The sequence below is a fragment of the Triticum dicoccoides genome, chromosome 4B (assembly GCF_002162155.2).
Source record: "Triticum dicoccoides isolate Atlit2015 ecotype Zavitan chromosome 4B, WEW_v2.0, whole genome shotgun sequence".
NCBI classification, from domain to species: domain Eukaryota; kingdom Viridiplantae; phylum Streptophyta; class Magnoliopsida; order Poales; family Poaceae; genus Triticum; species Triticum dicoccoides.
In genome coordinates, this window is record NC_041387.1 from 453,701,278 (window position 1) to 453,709,781 (window position 8,504).

The 8,504-nt window shown below is 44.8% G+C and overlaps 1 non-coding gene across 1 annotated transcript; it reads left to right on the forward strand.

Annotated features, from left to right (window-relative positions):
- The first annotated feature begins 5,885 nt into the window (after nt 1-5,885).
- On the forward strand, nt 5,886-5,993 carry LOC119296467. Its single transcript, XR_005145233.1, has one exon. It is a non-coding gene; the product is annotated as a small nucleolar RNA R71 (small nucleolar RNA).
- The last annotated feature ends 2,511 nt before the right edge of the window (nt 5,994-8,504 follow it).

Consider the following 8,504-nt stretch of genomic DNA (forward strand, 5'->3'; position numbering starts at 1 on the left):
GCGTGCTCGGGAGAGGATCCCTGAGTCTAGTCGACAACAGCTTTTCCCGCCTCCACCTAAGGTATACCGCACTCTGATCCAAAACCTCACAGCTGCGGCCCGAATAGCAGAGTCAATTCAACCTTCCCAGTTAGAGGCCGGCAGAGGTTTGATGCAGATCCGGGCCTTGCTCTGGGCAGCAGGAGAACAGAACACCGCAGTGTCTCAGTCGTGGAATAGGATTCATAGCAGATCCATAGTAGCGGATACAGTTCAGTCGGCCCATAGCCCAAGATCGCCCCTACAGCGTGAAGGCCGTGGATAGTATGATCATCGGCTCGACCGTGACAATCGTTGTCGAGTGCCCACACCTCCTCTGAGGAGTGCATCATATGTGCCTCGACAGTATGATGATAGATGCCGTCACAGTGGCGAGCTCAGAGCACCAGTCGACTCAAGAGAGCCAGGCTTCAATGCAAGATCTATCCTCGTTCAAGGTCTAGTCGACTGGAACAGATCGCATAGAGAAGACCCGGGCAGAGATCGTCCGGGTGGCAGCAGAGTGCATGTTTCAGGTCCAGAGTGTTTCAGCAGAGCCATCAGGGCTGCGATGATTCCTCCCAACTTTAGGTTGGCGACCAGAGTCAGTAAGTTCACTAGAGAGTCCAAGCCTGAAACTTGGCTTGAGGATTACCGAGTGGCTATGCAGATTGGTGGTGGGAACAATGAAGTAGCAATGAAACATCTTCCTCTGATGTTGGAAGGATCGGCCCGAGCGTGGTTGACTCAGTTAGATCCAGGAAGTATATATAGTTGGAAAGAACTTGCTCGACTGTTCGTCAAAACTTTTGAGGGCACGTGCAAGCGGACAGCAGGGTTGACAGAGTTACAACATTGTGTGCAGAAACTGAATGAGACTTTAAGGGATTTCATTCAGAGGTGGACCACTTTGCATCACACCGTTGAAAATGTATAAGAGCATCAAGCAGTGTGTGCCTTCAAAGAAGGCGTCAAATACCAAGAGTTGGTCCTGAAGTTTGGCCGGACTGGAGATATGACTCTGACTCGGATGATGGAAATCGCCACCCGGTACGCTAACGGAGAAGAAGAGGATCGACTCCGCAACGAAAAGGGTAAACCAGTCGGCCAAGAGGCTGGTGGGGGTAATTCCAATTAGAAACAAAAACGTAAGGTCGAGCCTGCAGCACCCGGTGAGATTGCAGCAGTGGCTCAAGGAAATTTTAAGGGAAAACCTAAAGGACCCTGGCCCCCTAAGAGAGTAAAGGATCAAGAAGGAAATGATGTGTTGGATTTACCATGTCACATCCACACGAAGAAGGACGAAGAGGGTAATCTGATTTACCCTAAGCATACCACTTGACAATGTCGACTCTTGATCCAACAGTTCCAAGAAAAACAACCCGATGAGAAGGAAAACGAGTTGGACAAAGACGAGGATGAAGAGGAAGATGACGGTTATCCCAAAGTCAATTCCACCCTGATGATTTTTTCCGATGTGGAGAGCAAGAGTCGGTTGAAAGTTATCAACAGAGAAGTGAATATGGTCGCTCTAGCGACGACGACCACATACCTGAAATGGTCTCAGATAGCCATCACATTCGACCAGTCTGATCACCCTGCGCGTATAGCCAACCACGGGAGGCAGGCATTGGTGGTCGACCTAGTGGCCGGAGGCACTAGAGTGACTAAAGTGCTGATGGATGGTGGTAGCGGCCTGAATATTCTTTATGCTGAAATCTTGAAGGGGATGGGCATTCCAATGTCCAGACTTAGCAAGAGCAATATGAGTTTCCATGGTGTTATCCCTGGAAAGAAAGCCGAATCACTCGGCCAGATCGCTCTCGATGTGGTTTTCAGTGATTCCAAGCATTACCGTAAGGAAAAGTTGACATTTGAAGTCGTGGATTTCCAGAGTGCTTATTATGCCATTCTGGGTAGGCCTGCCTACGCACGTTTTATGGCTTGACCATGTTACGTGTACCTCAAGTTGAAGATGCTAATCAATTGTAATATAGTGGGGTTTTTACGCCCCAAACTACGAGTGTTGTGTTCTCCTCAGGGACTAGGCAAACAAGGTGAACACACAATTATACTAGCAGATTACTCAATCACAGAGCAAGATTTCTAGGACAATTAATTCTCAGAGCCTTCAGAAATACAAGTCAAGTATTATATATTACAACTACCAAACAGAACAAGCTACAGGTTGCCAGCACTCTTAAAATCTGAATATTACAAAGCATTACACATCTCCTATTCAGAAAATTCAGAGAAGATAGAGAGGGAGAAAGAGAGCATCAGCAACAAGGTAGGGACGGGAGCAGCAGTAGGGGGTGTGAGGAGAGAAGCAGCAGCAAGGCGAGGGAAGAAGAACAGCAGGGAAGAGGAGCAGCTGGTTCGAGTTGAGAAGTGGAGGAGCAGCAGCAAGGCGAGGGAAGAAGGAGCAGCAGCAAGACGCAGGAGAAGAAGAAGAGCAGCAGGGGCGCGAGGTGCGGGGAAGCGCCGTGGTGCTGGTGGCCGCGGTGTGTATGGATGATGGTGGATTCGGGGAAGGAGAAGAAGATGGTGGCGCTGGTGGATGGCGTGGTGATGTGGTGGGAGGTGCTGGTGGCGCGCCGCCACGCCGGCCTGGCCGCGTCGGCAGCCGGACGTGGAGAAGGGGGTGTGAGGGAGAGAGTTGAGTAGCCAGGCCCGATGGGGAATGGAGGCGATCTAGGGATTTTGATCCCTTCCCTAATCTGCAAACTTTACACATTAGCCCTCCTCCTTCTCTTCTTTCTTCACAAGAAGTTCCCTTCTCTCTTTCTTTTGCCCCTCGGTTACTTCATTCCTTCACGCTCGGGTCCCATGACACCATCACTTGTTCATTTGTAGTAGAGGAATTTTGTGCCTTGTCGCACTTTTCTGGAAAATAAACAAGTGACTAGTCAACAATCCCTTTATGTGATTTTCATTCAATTATTCTATATTTCATAGCAAGAATTGGTGGCCAGAACTCAAGAAATGCTAAATTTGTATGCCAAAATTATATATATGAAATGCACTTATCAAGTTCCCCCACACTCAAATCTTTGCTTGTCCTCAAGCAAAGGCATATGACAAGGCATGCTTCAGACTTAGCTAGTGAAAATTAATGGTTAGGAGCGGATCAAAGCAATAGGATACTAGTAGACTTGACCATTTTAAACTTTTACAATGATAAAAGAGGATCAACAAGTTTAAATGATGACTGCGCCAAATGGTTCCTAAAGACAGCATGATCCCGAGAACAAAAAGAACTAGAATTAAATCTCTTATTTGCAGAAATATAACTTTGTGGTTGAACCACTTATTGAATTTGAAGGAAGTAATGGTAATATTTTATTAATCTCACCAAAGGAACATACCACCGATCCCGAGAACATGGTATACACCCGGCTCGACCAATTATATAGTTTTTTTTGTTTGTCTCCCCAAAGGAACATACCACCGATCCCAAGAACATGGTATACACCTGGTTCGACAATAACATTTTTTTATTAATAATTACTGCCCAAGCTAACCCGATTTCACATGCCACCGATCCCGAGAACATGACATGCTACTGTAGGTAGTCAGACTAATTTATTCATCATTACTTATCTTAAATGAACAATGCATAAGCACAAAAATAGGAATCATCACTTCTCCACGTCTGGTTCACATGCTACCGATCCAGGGAACATAGCATGCTAATCCATAGTGGTTAGGTGATTGCTCTCAATGGGAACACATTAGGCACAAACTCAGCATCTGACACTTAATGATCTAGGTGTATCGAGGTAAAAGCAGAAAATGATTTAGTTTTCTAGTGTACTAGGGATTTGAGCACTCAAAACTAATATCTTTTACTACTTTCAGCAAAGCAAGCATTGTGTAGATCACTAGTTTACAAGGCATTCAACACTCAGTTCACATATTCACATCAATCACCCTATGTCGAAGGTAGAATTCAGTGGGACGATATTTAAGAAATTGCTCAAGCGACCCAAATAGCAGTTGATTATAGCATGCATCAATGGATGATGATTTCAAAATGGGTCATGAAACAGCTCATCGGGCTTTGATGATGTAGCACTCGCTCGATCACCTCACCAACTGCAGCTCCTCTCCTTTTGCTTCTTAATCCTCATGCCTGCTCCAGCTTCTCTCTTCCATATGTGTGTCCCATTGCTTCTCCTCTTCACCGTGCTCCGAGTCCACCAGGGTCCCAAGGAATGTCACCTCGAACCTGGTCAGCATGAAGTGGATGGTGCAGAAGCAAAAACCTGAAAAGGCACTCAAAAAAAGAGACAATGCGAGTGGTAGGGACAATACCCTCCAAGTCATCAATCGAGTGTCCAATTACATAAGCATAGCTATAAAGCACATGTTTAGGATGATAGAGATCAGCAAGGTCAACACTAACATGAAGATGACATTTATCATTAAGCTCAAGACTAGTATGAGAATGATATGTTTCATTAAGCATAGGTCTAGCATGATGAAAGTAACTATGATCATCCCTAATGTGAGTAATGCCACTAACAAGGTATATATGATCATATCCAAGCAAATACCTTTTCAAATCTACTTTAACAGATGGCATCATGCAATGCAAGGTAGTAGAAAACAATTCATATGGACTCATGTAATCAAGAGGATTAGATAAACCTGCTACATCACGCTCTTGTGTGACAATAGGCAAATGAATTTCTGGTTCTTCAAGTTCATCTACAGCAGCTTCTTTTGCTTCTTCAAGAGTAGTAGATGATGAGTCTTCAACTTGATTACTTGGTTGTTCGAGCTCTGGATCATCTTGTGCCTTGGCTTCGAGTACATCTTCAATCTGAGGTCTCTCTTCCTCTGGATCTTCTATGGTGCTACTACCAGCAACACTTAATTGAGTCTGAAGTGTCCCCATCTGTGAATATTCACTAACATGATCTGGTAGGGGTGCTGAGATCACTACCTCACTGTCTTTCTGAACAATGTTCTCCTCATCACCATCATTGCTAAGTTTCAACAGTGACACCGATGACTTCCACCAGTCATGCAACTCAGCAACACATGGGATCTTCTCAGGATATTGAAGTATCATCTCTTCTAAATTTGACTCAACCTCTTGTATCTCTCTCCTTGGAATGTCTCCGACTTGCTTAATTGTATGTGCAGGAGTTGGAATCTCATCTTTGCTATTCTTCTCTGAGATACTCTCTTTAACTGTGATAGAGGTAACCACTGGTGGAGCTAATGATTTCTTCTTGACAAATAGTCCAGATACAGTTGTAACACAAGTGTGGGCAATTGGTGACACGACTAAATTCCACCAGTCAGATAGCTGACTAACACAAGTGAATTTATCCATATCTTGTGGTCTCAACTTAGCGTCAATCAGAGTAGGTTCCTCATAAACCTCTTCTTGCAACTTTGACTCATTCTGAACAGTTTCATTGCCATGAGGTATTGGATCTGCTACTGTGGTATCCATCTGATCTACAGTGATTGCATCATCTTGGAAAATATCATAATCATCATCAAGGATAATTGAAGTAAGATCAATGTTTCTATATGGAGGCTCTAATTCAGTTCTGAAATATTGTTGTCCCTGGAATGAAACATGCTGGTTTTGAATATTAGGCACCATGGATGATTTCTGTTCACTTATGGAACACACAGCTTCTGATTGCACACAGCTTGCAACCTTTGGATTTGAACTAGGCCCTTCATAACCCCATTGCATTTGGTGGAAGGCAATGCTCTCAATGAGAATAATTGCACCCTCAACGGTCTTGTTCATGATTGTTCCACCAGCTGACATATCAATAAGATCTCTTGAAGCATGTGTCAGCCCTCTATAGAATATCTGAAGCACTAACCAATCCTTTTGCCCATGATTAGGACATATTCTAAGCAAATACTTATATCTCTCCCAAGCTGCATACAAGCTCTCACTTCCATCTTGCACAAAACTGGGGATCTGGTCACGAATTGCAGCTTGCTTGTAAAGTGGAAAATATCTATGCAGGAAAGCTTGCGAAATATCACCCCAAGTGTATGATCTTGATGGCAAAGAATAGTACCAGTCCTTAGCAGCATCTCTGAGAGAGAATGTCAACAACATACACTTGATAGCATCTTGGGAAATGCCATGGTACTGGACTGTATTGGCATACTCCAGAACATTACTAATGTGCTCATGAGGGTCTTCATTGGGTAATCCTCTAAACTGATTCTGCAAGACAAGAGCAATAAGTCCAGGCCTCAACTCAAAATTTTGGCCTCAATAGATGGCAAAATTGGCCCTGTCATCGTGTCCAAACTACTTGGCAACCAAAGATCACGTACTAAAGCCATATGTTCAAGTGCAACTGTCAATGAGCCTACAAATAGTAAGATATCCTACACACGCTCACAAACATCAAAGACTGGTGAGAGGGTTAGTACCCTAATAAGTCGAAGCAACAAAAAGTAAAAAGGTAAAAGAAACACAGAAATAAATTTGACAGGAAATTTAAACAAAAACTATACTAAGCCTAGTCTATAGCTTCACACAATCGCTCGATGCTAGTCCCCGGCAACGGTGCCAAAATAATCAATTGTAATATAGTGGGGTTTTTACGCCCCAAACTACGAGTGTCGTGTTCTCCTCAGGGACTAGGCAAACAAGGTGAACACACAATTATACTAGCAGATTACTCAATCACAGAGCAAGATTTCTAGGACAATTAATTCTCACAGCCTTCAGAAATACAAGTCAAGTATTATATATTACAACTACCAAACAGAACAAGCTACAGGTTGCCAGCACTCTTAAAATCTGAATATTACAAAGCATTACACATCTCCTATTACAGAAAATTCAGAGAAGATAGAGAGGGAGAAAGAGAGCAGTAGTAGCAGCAAGGTAGGGAAGGGAGCAGCAGTAGGGGGCGTGAGGAGAGAAGCAACAGTAAGGCGAGGGAAGAAGAACAGCAGGCAAGAGGAACAGCTGGTTCGAGTTGAGAAGTGGAGGAGCAACAGCAAGGCGAGGGAAGAAGGAGCAGCAGCAAGACGTAGGAGAAGAAGAAGAGCAGTAGGGGCGCGAGGTGCGGGGAAGCGCTGTGGTGCTGGTGGCCGCGTTGTGGATGGATGATAGTGGATTCGGGGAAGGAGAAGAAGACAGTGGTGCTGGTGAATGGCGCAAGGTGGTGATGTGGTGGGAGGTGCTGGTGGCGCGCCGCCACGCTGGCCTGGCCGCGGCGGCGGCCGGAGGTGGAGAAGGGGGTGTGAGGGAGAGAGTTGAGTAGCCAGACCCGATGGGGAATGGAGGCGATCTAGGGATTTTGATCCCTTCCCTAATCTGCAAACTTTACACATTAGCCCTCCTCCTTCTCTTCTTTCTTCACAAGAAGGTCCCTTCTCTCTTTCTTTTGCCCCTCGGTTACTTCATTCCTTCACGCTCGGGTCCCATGACACCATCACTTGTTCATTTGTAGTAGAGGAATTTTGTGCCTTGTCGCACTTTTCTGCAAAATAAACAAGTAACTAGTCAACAATCCCTTTATGCGATTTTCATTCAATTATTCTATATTTCATAGCAAGAATTGGTGGCCAGAACTCAAGAAATGCTAAATTTGTATGCCAAAATTATATATATGAAATGCACTTATCAGATGCCTGGCCCCAGAGGTGTGATCACAATTACTGGCAATCGGCAGAAAGCAGAGGAATGCTTCCAGAAGGGTTCCAAAATTGCCGATGTGCAAATGGCAGCAGTTGAATTTCAAGAATATCGGAAGAATGCAGATCCGAGTGATTTGCTCCGAGCTAAGAAGCCTGCCACAGATTCTGCATTTTAGTCGTCTGGTGAAACGAAGCCAATTCATATTCACCCGACCGATCTCAATGCCGCACCGACTCATATATCAACAACACTCGACAGCAAATAGGAAGAAGCACTCATCCAGTTCCTCCGTGAGAACTGGGACATCTTTGCATGGAAACCTTCTGACATGCCGGGTGTACCCAGAGAACTGGCTGATCACCGTTTGCGTGTCGACCCCAAGGTAAAACCCGTCAAAGAGCATCTTCGGTGGTTCGTCGTACAGAAGAAAAAAGCAATTGGCGAGGAAGTGGCTCGGCTCCTAGCAACAGAGTTCATTCATGAGATCTACCACTCCGAGAGGCTTGCCAATGTAGTCATGGTCCCTAAGAAGGACGATTCAATTTGTATGTGCATTGATTTCAAGCATATCAATCGGGCCTGCCCGAAAGATCATTTCCCTCTCCCCCGCATCGATCAGATTGTTGACTCGACGGCGGGGTGTCAGCGCTTGTCTTTTTTAGATGCATATTCCGGGTATCATCTGATCCGAATGTATGGTCCCGATGAAATAAAAAACAGCCATCATCACCCCATTTGGGTGCTTTTGCTATGTCACCATGCCATTTAGTCTTAAAAATGCCGGAGCCACATTCATGAGAATGATTCAGAAGTACCTGCTCACTCAAATCAGTCGAAATGT